Raw genomic sequence first — 13,455 nt, forward strand, 5'->3', positions numbered from 1 at the left:
TAGGAACTGCAACATTCAGCTGCTGTCCAACATAAAGACACCCCCAACCTGCAGCACCGACAGCAAAGGCTCACCAACATCAAGACCACATCTCCACAGCTGACACTGAGCCCACCTGAGCAGAGGTGAAAGGCATCATATCAGTTAGGCCACCTTCAGGAACGACGTGACAGCTGATGGAATGGCTGTTGTGGTGAGTGTAGGCTGTTTGTGTGAGTTCACACCCTAAATAAGGTTGTCTCATTAGTTAACAGTGACTTAGCCCACGGTTCTGACCGGGGAAGGCGAATAAATGCTGCAGCATAGTCAGAGTCTATTTATGGGGCTGGTCAGTGTGGAGGAGCCGTCAAAGACGCTGAGATCCAGACAGGATCCCTTCGTTTTTCTAAAACCTTGCTCAGTGTTTCTGGCAGCTGTGAACGTTCACCCTTGAAGAAACGGTGACGTGGGAGTCATCAGCATCATTCTGGGCCAAAGCTTCACTGGAAACTTAAGTGAGGATGCTAGGATGCACTTAAATGAATAATATGTGTAGCCCTCTCTGTTTCATCCATCTGCTCCCGCTCTTACAACTCTCTCGGTCATTTTATCTTGTTTCTCCGAGAATCTATACAACAACAAACCCGCATCATTATACTTATAGCAAACTCTCTGAATGTGTGAGCCAGCAAAAGCCTTTCATCTGACTAAAGCACATCCTGTTTGTGTGGTTTTAGGCTTTTTTTTTTGCTCCAGAAGCTTCAATCCATCATAAAAGAGTTAATCGGATACAGAAATGGTTTTCGTATTGAACACTGATAACAATGAAACCCTGTTTGCTCTGCATTTGGGCCCATTTACTCTGGTCCTCATTAAACACACACACAAAGAAAAAATATGCTTTAGCTCTGGGGATGTTTTATGATGTTGCTCCAGGTTGTATAGTGACAAAATGCACTTAAATGTGCAGCTTTTCCCCCTCATTGTGAACAGATAAAAACATCAGTATGTTGGTGAGGATCATCTGAACATAAGCAGTGGATTTATAGCCTTCAACTAACCCAAATATAATTCCCAGATAATATTTAGCATTTTTTTTGTTTTCTTATCAATGTTTATATTTGGGGAACTTTTCCCTGTGTTTTAATCTACTCATGTATGTGCAACTTTGCTTTTGTTAGTCTGTTAAGCTAATCACTGCTGTATTAGGAACAAATCACTGAGAAGTTGCTGATGTTGGTGTGTAAGGGGGAGCTTTCACACATGAATCGTTGCCCTTTTCCCACAGTAACATGACAATTGACAGTAAGTGATGAGAGTATATATTAAATACATGACAACACCATCAGCATCTGCTATGTGTTCCTGGTTGATTGTGTCCAGATAAAACTGAAAGAGGAGTGAAGCTTTTAGTCTCTCTGTAAACTTTTAAAACATTCAAACTGTACTTTAGAACATGTAAATAATTTAGCTTCAAGAGCGGTTTTTACTCCGAAATAAAACCTGTTAAATGTCACATAAAAACTCAAAAGACTTCAGAGGAGCGATTCATGACATTGAGCCAACGTTCTTTCTTTGAGAGGAAGAACCAACTTTTCCCGAGTGATCTGCTGCGCTTCCTTCTGGAGAGTTCACTGTCAACGTGAAAAACAAATGAGCTCATTATCCTGGAAGGCTGGAACACGGGAGCAGCATGCGTGATGAGCCAAGCCTCGACGTGCCAAGCTGAAAATGTCAACATACTACCTTGAGAGTGCACATTAAACTCAGGCAGTCAGACAGACCCCCATTATCAAGTCCATTAAGAAGCGCCTCCACTCCCCCCACCAAAAGTAGCAGGAACAAATATTCAATTTTGTCTTGAGCATCTATAAAGTGAGTAAATGTCAGGGTGACTCACGGAAGGCAGGAAACATGTGTGTGTGTATGGTTGTTAACAAGGTGTATTACACCTGCCTCAAACATTCAGGGGTATCTGTGTGTGTGTGTGTGTGTGTGTGTGTGTGTATTATTGTCCGTCTGAAGCTGCACATCGCTCAGACATCTGGAGATAGTCAACACCTTGAATTCACCTGACAGATTCTATTATCCTGAAACAGCATTGCTCCTCCCAAGGAGACACAGAGTCCTATAAAACTTTCTATAGAAGAGTTCAAGGTTTTACCGGTCGCTTCTACGGTCGCTGAAGTATCTGAAAGAGGGGAAGGTGCAGCAGAAGCTCACAGCCAGGCTGCTGTGGTGAAATCAGGATTCTTCTGCAGGAGGCCTGGGCCTCAGGGTTTGGCCCAGATCAGATATCCAACACTGACAGCAGTTGTTGGGTTAGGTTGCCCAGCTAACTACTACTCCAGATATGCTGAGGACAAAGGGGTTTTGCACGTGCAACAGTGAAAATACAGTTCATATCGGCCTAATTTCTCCTCTGGTTATTTCCTGAGCAAACATTTAATTTCCTGCTGATCTCCACAACAGAACACAGTGACTACATGTTACCTGTACACTGTACAAAATTATTTCCGTCCGCTCAACTTTTTAACTGTATACACACAGTTGCTCTCATTCATTAGATGCTCCATGGCAACTCCTTGACAACTGTTTCCAGGGTAACAGAGATCAGCAAGTTGTTAGCCATTTGTCTATCTGTGTAATGCCTTTGTGAATGTGGGAGAGGGAAGCACCTGTGACAAAACTTCTGTTTTTAATGAAGGTCTGATGGGTTAAATGATGTTGCCTTCAGGGTAAACGGTAAATCAGAGGCTTGACAGTATAAACAAACAAACAAACACACACACACACACACACACACACACACACACACACACACGCACACACACACACACACACACACACAGGGACGGTGTATCATAACACACATACAGAAGCTATGTTCCGTTACAAATTCCAGATATGTAATTTGTCTCCCCATCATCTCTGGGTCACCCCTCTGTCCTCTCACACATGTATTCTGGTACATAATCCATAATTTAGTGCCTTGCCTCCTTTCCCTGCAAAAGAACAACCATCTCAACACCACATGCTTGTCTGATGTTTAAATTAATTTAAAAACACATATTTTTGAAGAATATTAGTTGTTTTAACATGATGTCATTAACAGTAACACACTGCCCATGTGTCATTAAAAAGAAGATTATTGACCTTCTGTTAATCACAACAATTTCTTTGTTTTCTGCTACTACAGCAGAATAAATTCCAGGATTTATGTACGGCTTCAACTAAATCCCAGATTAGCACCTTCCCAGGTTCAGCTCAGGGGGCAGCAGCTAGTTTGTTGTCCGCAAGTTAACAGGTGGCACAGAAGACACACAGGCACGGCCATCTGCTGTGGAAATGGAGCCTGAATATTATAGGATTATGATCTATTTTATACGGACCCTCACGGATCTGTCTTTCTTCATAATGCATGAAGGGAGTGGGCCAATGAGGCTCCATCACCGAGCTCATTGTATCAGTTCCAAGTGTCAGGAAGGAACGATGAGCTGACAAGAGACCTGCACAGTTGCTCACAGGCCTCTTCGGCCATACAGGTTTCTGCTTATAGTCACAAATCTGCCATTCTTCCCTAATCCCCTCCCCCTACCTTTAAATGTAATCAATGGTGGGCAGAAGGCAGCGACAGCTGATGATCAATACTGTGTTGCAACTATGACAATGCAGCTTTTCACCTGACTACATCGTTCATACCAGATTATCAAATCAGCATTAAAATCACTATAGTTGTAAAGGTGTCCAGAGCGATGTTGGATAATAATCCATAAAATATTTGGTGGAGAGCTGTGTCTCTTCCTTTGTTTTTTGCACTGTGAGGGGTCAGAACTTCTCCTCCAGTGAGCCAGAACTAGACATGCAGAAGGAAACAAATAATATAATATGATATGATAATATAACAATAAATGAGTGTCCAGATTATTTTGTTGTTTACTTGGATTGTTGAGAACATCTGCTGACAAATTAAAAACTAAAGGTCTTGATGGCAACATTTCAGGCCCCCTTTCATATTTGACGGTTTGATGGGTCAAAGCAGCAAAACTGGAGATGAGAACCTGTTTGCAGCATCGGATTGACTTGTTTTAGATTCAATCCGACGCTGCAAACAGGTTCTCCTCTCCATCTCCAGATCCTCAAACAAGCAGTTGGAAAAAAATAGCATTTACTAGTAACACATCCTGAGTTGCACCAGGCTCATGTGGGGTGGGAACCCTCCTGGTGATGGACAGTTGCATGAGGGAGAAAGAGAACCAGACGTATCCTTGCCATCACAGCGACCACTATGGTATGCACCGCTTCTGCTGGTAATTATAAGTGTGCGTCCCTGGTGAGCGGCTGTTTTAGCTGGTTTGTGACGCAAGTGTTTCACTGCTGAATCACTGCCTCAGTGATCAACACTTTTCATGACCCAGCAGACATCAACTGCCATCTGCTCGGGGACTCTTCTTGTCTTGTGTCAGTCCCTTAGATCTTTAAACATCTAATGTATCTACACTATGCTGCTGCATGCTCCCTCAACTCTGCTGTCCCTCGTGTGCATGTCTGTCCCTAATTTATCTGCTCTTATGAGTCGATCTTACAGCAGCTTCATGCGTCTGCTGCTGTTTTAATGCTCTCTGCACATGCTGAAGCAGAAAAATCCAAACTCATTAGCTCTACAGACGTACTGGAAGACCAAACTTTCCCTACAACATCTGCTGTCTCTCCAGTAGAGGCTGCACTGCCTGCCAGCCCAGCCTGGTTGTTACACAGTTCAAGATGTAACTCTGGATTAACTCCGGTCTCCGGTCAATCATAATAATTAAATGTATGCAGGCGCAACATTAGAGGTCATCTAGATCCATATAGATGACAATAATGGATATAAATGACCTGCAGGAAGTCACTAGGTGTTCTTTACTAGTCTTACACACATGTACACCATAAAAAGAAAAAAAAAAGGAGGGGGGGGGGGGGGAATAACACTGTTGCCTATAAAGTTGGAGTTATTTTTTTCCCCCTCTATTTATTCTGGTTAACAGACATCAGTGATCACCTTTGACCATAAATACAGTTTTAAACACACACCTGTCAAGAGTAAATCACATTGTCATAATCATTTCATGAGACAAGGTAAAAAATATTCTATTCCAACTTTATGGGCAGCAATAAGAACTGAGATTTGGCTGGTGGCAAAATAAAAGATTCACATTCACCATCATAAATATGTTTGATGTCTTATTTGGTCCCCCTAGCCTCACAATGGTAGGCAGCAAGGTTTATACAGCAATGTTGCTATATAAAAGTGAAAAAGTGAAGGAAAGTTAGGATGTCTCTGCACCCCCATCCTGAATGAACAAACATTTAGTTTAATATCCTGAAAACTCATCATTTTCTCATTTATTCGTTGTGTTTTATAGATTCAGTGGAAACAGTCACTTTTTTGCTGAAGCTATTCATTTATGTTCTCTAAATTATTTGTTCTTGATTTATAATTTTTATTTCAAACGGCTGGGACCCTCCGGATGCAAGTTTCTGCTCTCATTCCTCCAGAAAAGAGACAAAAAACATGCTCAATACATCGACTTCATTTGATTCTAGAATCTGTCAGCACTGGTGACAGCAGGGTCAAAAACACAAATGTCATCAACCCTAATATGAAGACTGCATGAAGACGTTCGGTTGTCCTGGTTGATTTTCAGAGCAAGGGCATCTGCAAATTTGGACATTTAGTCTGAATCACGTCTCTAATAAGTGTTGTCTTTCAACTGATAGGAGTATAACTGAACTTGGATGCTCCCCTCAGAACCACGTGCATGCTGCAGCACATAATCGCCACTGATGTGAGTTCAGGACTCCAGATCAATGTTGAACCTGGCCTACAAGCCAGATAAAACATGGTAGCCATGGAAGTACCAGTCAGTGCTAACAAGAGGCTGACGACACACCTGTGTAACACTCTGTCTCCATCTACAACCATTAATAAGGAGGAAAGTTTGTATGGAGCATCTGTGAGATGGCCCAAACGCCCTCGCCTCGCCTCGTTAACCCTCCTCTGTAACTCAACGAGCAGTGGAAGGTAAACCTCAATTACTCTGAACTAAAGTTCAATTGTTCATTCTAAACTTTCTCTTCTGAAAAACAAATTAAGGCTGAACATTCTTTTATGCTGCTGCTGGAACCTTACAACCCTTCTAGGAAATGTGATCTGCCTCTGGAGTCCCCCAAGGTTTCCTTTTTTTGGCCCCTCCATTTAAGAATCATGTCTCTTTCAGTCCACTCACAATCGGAAATTTCCTTGAATAGATGCAGTTGTATCTGTAAAGTAATCTCTTTAGCCGTTTTATTCACTGCCACTTCCATTCTCTTGCTATCAGTGAAAAGATCTGGCATTTAATGGAAGGAGACCTTGGCTCTCTTATCCTGTTGAGTCACCTGAACTGTCAGCAACTACCTGCCTTCCTCCCTGCACCGCTAAGTGTGCCGGCCCCTCCTGCCCCGAGGTGGATCCTTCCAACATCGTCCCAGGAGGGTCATTTAATGGCGCACCCACCAGACACATTACAAAAGTAAAAAAAGAGAAATCAAGATGTAGGGTTGGGGAGAACCTTCTCCAAGATCCATGAGTGAAACTGTATCTACAGCCATACAGCAGCCTTCTCCTTGCATGCAGATGTGCTGCAAGAAGTGTGAAAAAGAAGAAAATACTGTGACCTGGTTTTTGTTGAGGGGATGGTAAATTGGCTCAACTCAAACCAATCACCTCTGAAAACTGGCTTTCATGCACGTGTACCACACACGTATGTGGCGTGTGAGCCTGCATACAGACACACTCAGGGGGGTGGAGGTGGCCTTTCATCTGACAGCAGGTTTGTGGCTGCTCCAATGGTGGAAAAAAGGAGACTCGGTGACCTGACAAGGACAGACAGCGATGTCACCCTCTCGATTCTTCAAGCATTAAGGGCACTGATGAGAGTGGGCATGTTTGTGGGTCAGAATAAAAGCAGGTGAAGCCTAATGACCCGGGGAGACCCCTAATGGCTACTCATCTCCTGCTGAGCTGCTCCACTTCCTCACCGTCAACAACAACATCCCGTATTTATGTTGGCAGGACCTCACCACTAAAAACAAGCTGCTACAGTCAGTTAGCTTACATACATCATCCATAGGCTAATTCTCTTTAGCATGTTTGAGTTTTTCACACCCAGGCACAAATCTGTCCCCCACTCCCACTCTGGGTTTCAGGTCATTTACAGGCACTTTTTCCTCCCTGTGCTAAACATGTTGAATCTGGTAATAAAAGGAATAGCAGCTTTTGTTGAACCAACTGAAAACCTATAAAAACAATAAACACAAATGCCCACAGCTCCGCTGCTGCTCTTCCAATGGACATTTGGTTACAATTGCTGTCATTTCCATTATTTGGATTTGAGGTCTTCAGTGCAGAATGAAGGCACATCTCAGTCCGTTTGGCTACAGTGGAGCCAGATTGTCTGCGCACGGTGCCGCTGGCGTGCCTACACAAGATAACTTTATTCACAGGCTGCGTTTATGGAGTTTCAGCTCGGCACATTCACAAATGAAGAGGAGCACTGGGCTCTGACGCTCATGTCTGCAGCGATGAGGAACTCTTGTTCCTCTTCCTTCTCATATTTGCATTTGGGCCAGAGCGTCAATAGAGACTTATAAACCAAAGACAACAGACTCGCTCAGGTGCTTCAGCGTAACCAGCTCATGAGCACACACCCACACGCTCTCAGATCCAGAGACATTTCCTGTGATGCCTGGAGCGTGAAAAATAAAAACATAAAAACTATTTCTACATTAGATGAAGACAGAGGATGAGCTGCTGCGGCACCATAACCTGATGAAAGCTTGTATGTCTGTGAGGCCCCATTTCTTCAGGTTTGCTCTGAAATCTGATTCTGTGGAAACTGAAAAACCAAAACAGCGATGAAAAAGACTGGGATTTGGACTGAGCCTACTACTCACATGGCAGCTTTCATTCAGAATGAAGAACCTTTTAGGAGGCACACGTGTAATTCAGTCTCTCAATATGAGTAATGAAGCATTACAATAACCCAGCCCACGCAAATCTTACAGATCAGCCTTTTACAAAGAAGTCTGTTTTTGAAAACAGTATAATGAAAATAACATTTAAAATTTAATTCAATTACACAATAATGAAAAAGATAGTGACCCTGGTACAGAGCAGCAAATGATCCAGTAGGTTAAAAAAAGAGGCAGCAAATTAAGATGAATGTACTAAAAGGGTTTGAATTTCAAACAGGGCCTTTTAAAATGATCTAAAGTACACCAACTGAACTCTGAATCCGTTTAAGGCCAATTTGTCTATTAACCACCACATGATCGCACAGCCGTGCACATCAGGAGGGGCAGAGGGGCGCTACACCCCCCCGGACCTCATTTATAAACCAGCTACCTGTGCTCAGCTGCTAACTGAGGTGTCAGGTCCACTGATTCCATCACAACAAGCAGCAACTGAAGTTTCCCTGAGCTTAGTTTTCCCTTCTGTCACAGCTATAGCTGCCTTTGTTAGAGCTCGCAGCTGCAAGTTGTCTTTGCTTAACGTCATTCATCATCTTTTATCCAGTATTTGTTCCTTGTTGTGAAGCGGGTTCTGCTGGAGCTGCTCTGGCAGTCAAAGGCTTACGGTACTTTTGCTCTCGAGGTCCTGCTTGCTGCAGGAGGATTCTGCATCAGATGGTTTAAACACAACAGTGTGAAGCCAATTCCTTCTGAATATCATCCCTTTGATTTAATCTACTTAATTAAAATCCAAGCAATTCAGATGGTGATTCTTTTGGAGAGGAAATTGAACTTTTTAAGGCATTATACTGTATGGTCGTCTGGTTTAATAATCCAAAATTAACAACACAAGAACCGAAGGAGCATAAGAGGACAGAACAGAATATTAGTAGAACTAAATCATATATATATGAAACAAATAGATCAACATATTCAGCCAAAGTGGACCATTGAACTTCAGTAGTTTTGGGCATTTGGGAGTGATTTTGAAGCATTTTTCATGGCTGCTATGGTTGGGTTTGCTTTATTTTTAATCCGGAGGTTCAGTTTCTCGTTATCTTATCAAGGGGCTCTTTAAACCTCACTTGACTCTCCCTGACAAGTTGTTTAGGAGCAGAGAAAGAAAAGCTCTCCATGTGTAAGGAGAATCCAACACTGTTTTAACCTGTATGGCGGCAAAACTAATTTAACTACTGTCAGGACCTGTTTGCTCTGAAATATTCCAATATGTGATTAAAATTTGGAACTCTTGACCCATCGAACATGCATAGATGCAGGTCCAGAGGGCTAAAAAAGCTACTGAGAAGCCCAGGTGAACGAGTCCAATAACTGATCTAATTCGTCACAGTTATTGATTGATCTGCATGGATTTTTAAAAAGCTTTGAAGCAAATGAAAACAAACTGCTTTAATCCAGGATTGTGTTGATGTATTTGAGCCTCTGGCAGACAGGACTGAAGGCAGCAGAGTAGCAGCACCTGCAGTCTGCTGCCACATCAACTGATTTCACTGTGTGATTCCCCTCTGAGCTGCAGAGACCAGGAAAAAACGTTTTCCTATATTTGTGTGATGCAATTATGACCACAGTTGATTTTTCTCCAGTGTCGCTGTGCCAGAACAAGCTTCACCTGCACTCTTCAGCTCATTCACAGGAACAATTCTGATCCCTCAAATCCTGACCGGCAGCAGAGAAGCTGACATGACTGCTTTATTGAGTGCACATGGAACAAATGTTTCAACATGTTGCCAGTGAGTGTCATCTGTAACACCAGCTACAAGCACACAGAGAGAGGGAGACCACGTGTGTCCAAGTTATGACCCGCAACTAGCAGAAAATAGGTACAAACACAGCCTCAAATATTAGAGCAGCGCAGAAAAGTTGGAGACAAGCAGCATTTGCTGCCTTTAAGGAATCACATCTGGCTTGTAAATTCACTAAACACTCCTACCACAAATTTCACAGATTTGCAACATAAAGCTTTAACAGAGGGAAACCCTTCACATTTACAGGCTTCAGAGGCTAAAACAACATTAGACAGCTTAACCTGCTGCTCCCGACGCGAGGTGCATGTACACGTGCACATGCACGCATGCACGCACACACACATACACACATACACACACCCAGGGGCAGCTGCCGCTTCACACAAATGATGCTCGAGTCTGAAGATTAGACCAGACAAGAGACACAACACTTATATGATGTGAATTATTAAAATCTCATTAGAGAGTTCATGTAATTTTTATTATCACTTTTGCATGGAAACATTTTAAAGGTGTGTGTGTGTGTGTGTGTGTGTGTGTGTGTGTGTGTGTGTGTGTGTGTGTGTGTGTGTTTTAATGAAAATGCAGTTTATACATAAATATGACCTTAACAGTTTGGCTTTGTTGAGGCTGGAGATCTGGAAGCTTTAACTGTGTAGCTGGGAGAAACACAGTATCCTCACACAAATTAGACCTTTTTCTGGGTTTGCAGGACAAAAAAGGCTGATATTGACATAGACCACAGGTCTTGTTAACAGTGCCAGAAAAAATCCCAGTTAGGCTTCTGTAATGAGGGGCGCCTCCAAACTGAGAGCAGCGCCAGGCTGAGTCCTGAAAACTTCATCACAGCTATCCAGGCAACCAAAGCAGAGATGGAGGAGGGAAATGTGGACACCTTCTCATCAGTTACAAAGCCTGATGGGGCCTCCCATTGAGCTGAACTGAAGCTTTGACCGGTCTGTCACACAAATAATAAGCCCAGGAGGTCACATTTCATCTGGTGGGGACAAAAGACATGAAGCTGCTACAGGCTAAATGCAAATAGATGCTGGATTTGAAAACACCATGAACTCAGGAGGAGCTGCATCCAGAAGATTAGAAGATGAGATGATGCACCCACTGTCTTGACTGTAATGTCTATGGTAATCCAGTTTTTTCAAAAGCAGACCTCCTTGTTTATGTTAAGGTAGACTTCAGATGCACAGGCTTCCCTTTGCCCTTTTTAAGAGTATCATGCCACTTTGGACTGATCTTATGAAACACCAACATTGATGTTTGTGTTATTTCACAAAGAAAATGTGAAAAGCTGAAGCTTTAGTGTTTCTTTGAGAAAGGATTTAGAGAGGGTCAGGCATGTCTGACTGAAATAAAGCCACAGTAGATCTGTGGATAGACCCTAGACCCCAGCAGAGACCAGGGAGAGCTGACAGAAAAATAGAGACCACCAGTATAATTGATTTATAGCTGTGGCTGAAGATTTAACACAAGACTAAAGCAGTGCTCACAGGGCAGCTGCAGCTCCAGACCAAAGCCAACAACATCTCAGTGGAATTAAACAATGACTCAAGTTTAACTCAAATATGTAAAGAATTCAAACATTAATTGAAGATGAGGTCATCATCAATGGCTGCTAAGTTTGTCTTGATTTCTAAACTACAGGCACAATTTAAAATGAGTTGGAACCAACTGCTTACATTGTAAACAGTTTTTTTAGATTGTCTACATTTTTAAAAAATCATCCATTTTATTTTTATTAAAAATTTCTCTGAGCTTTCTTAAAATTCCTTTAATTGGGTTATAACCACGACTTGAGGACATGTTTTGTACTATCTCATGCAAAACTGTATGCTGGTATGAAAATTCCTTGAATCCTTCAATTTGGGGAAAGGTGAGGTTTGTTCTCTCGACCTGTCAGTCTTTTTTGGGCTGAGTCCTCAAGAGTGTGATGATAATTTATCAAGCTGAGACTCAACAACACTGTTTTTCTCTGTTCTAGGGTCAAAGGTGATGCAGAGCTGTGCTGTAGGAGCTTCCTGAAGAAGCTGAACCAGTTGATGGGTGGTTTTTACTCATTTTTGATGTCTTGATTGTGAGAAGATGCAAACATCTGTTACTATATTTAGGTCATCAAACGTAGCGTAATGATTGGTGTGAAGGAAACATCCGACTAGGGGGGATCCAGCTGCAAAGGTCACCCACTAACTGATTGGATACATCAGCAGCTATTAGCAACCACCATTGAGTTTCCCAAGTCAATCATAAGAATGCCACGTTAAAGGACAGGAAGCAATCGTACCGAGCAGGTCATTAAAGGAGCGCTTACAAATACAGCATAATCACTCAGCGGTGAGAGGAGAGAAAAATTATTCATTCTCACATCCTTATCAGCATGTTGCATTCATGCAATAAAAAAGGCTCTGACTTTAGAAGAGAATAAGATGTCTGGAAAGTAAATTGGATAATGGTTGATGCTATTTAAGGGCTTATAAAGGGGCCGTTTGGAGAAGGATTCGTACTCAGAAGACAACTCTTATTGCAAATGAGAATTTTGTGCCATTTTCTTTTGGTTCTCTTATCACCGAACGTTTCCGTCAGACTTTGGCCTGAATTATTAAGGCATACTGTCATCACTGAAACACCCCAGGAATATCGAAGCTAACCTCCAAATCCCTCCACACCTGCATGCACAGCCGTAATTGAATTCCTCTTATGGTACTTTTCAAAGTAATCGGCAAAGAGGCCCTCACCTCCGGCTGCTTTTGTGCTCAACGGAACTGCAATTTCCACTTTGAATGGCAGCAGTATTAAGGTCTGTCATGACTTTAAGGCTCCACATTAGATTAGTGAATATTTAGTCAATGTGTCAATAATAAAAGACATTTCTCCAACACTCAACTTCTGATTTTCAACTAAAATTTCTAGATGATGATGATGATGATGATAACTCATGTTTCAGTGGTGTTGTGGGGTCCCTCAGCACCGAGGAGCCAGACTTTATCACTCTGAGGTAAAAGGCCTTCCACAAACAGGATAACAGTCATTTCAAAAGTCACAGGATGGACTAAATTTACATTAGCATCCATTTCAGTGCAGCCCAGGAAGGGTCAGCAGGTCAAGTGGAGGCACAAGTGAGTAATAAAAGGAAACGCTTATCTAGATCTTTTTAATCTCTGTCACACTTTTCTGAGGTTTCCTCTGAGCTTCCAGAGGTCTCTCTCACTCTCTCTCTCCTTTTCTATTCTCTTTGTGAAAACAAGGAGAAAGAAGATGTGAGTGAGCCAATCTAAGGACAGCAGACAATTAAAGTTTTTTTTTCCTCCGACTATTTTAATCTTCTCTTTCAACTGGTCTTTTTTTCTGGTTGTCAGACTTCTACTCGCTCTTACCTGGAGCAATAAAGACACACCAGGCTGCTGGTTATCAGCAGCTCTAATTAGAAAGAGCAACACTGGTGAAAACCAGAGCATCAATTAAACCAGACATCAGCTCCATCCAATATGGCTTTAGTTTGAGGGATTTTATTTTATATGAGAAGAATATGAGAGAAAAAATATGGGAAAAAACAAAAATCTCTTCTGACCCAAGTTCTTTGTACTGGCGGTCACAAAAATAATTATTTTCAGTTCTGCTGCTGTGGTTTCCAGAAATAAACCATTTATCCACAGCTGAATGGCCACTA

The 13,455-nt window shown here is 42.2% G+C and overlaps 1 protein-coding gene and 2 long non-coding RNA genes across 4 annotated transcripts in view; 2 read left to right on the forward strand and 1 right to left on the reverse strand.

Moving 5' to 3' along the window:
• The window catches only part of grid1a (glutamate receptor, ionotropic, delta 1a), a 130,265-nt gene that overhangs the window by 59,322 nt on the left and 57,488 nt on the right, over positions 1 to 13,455 (reverse strand). The gene's annotated exons all lie outside the window — the stretch shown is intronic.
• Positions 9,670 to 12,128, forward strand: LOC115249636 (uncharacterized). The gene is made up of 3 exons (XR_003888322.1): positions 9,670 to 9,851; positions 11,773 to 11,834; positions 11,914 to 12,128. It is a non-coding gene; the product is annotated as an uncharacterized lncRNA (long non-coding RNA).
• Positions 12,138 to 13,107, forward strand: LOC115249638 (uncharacterized). Its single transcript, XR_003888324.1, has 3 exons — positions 12,138 to 12,783; positions 12,865 to 12,904; positions 13,034 to 13,107. It is a non-coding gene; the product is annotated as an uncharacterized lncRNA (long non-coding RNA).

This window comes from Takifugu rubripes, chromosome 4, assembly GCF_901000725.2.
Source record: "Takifugu rubripes chromosome 4, fTakRub1.2, whole genome shotgun sequence".
NCBI classification, from domain to species: Eukaryota; Metazoa; Chordata; class Actinopteri; order Tetraodontiformes; family Tetraodontidae; genus Takifugu; species Takifugu rubripes.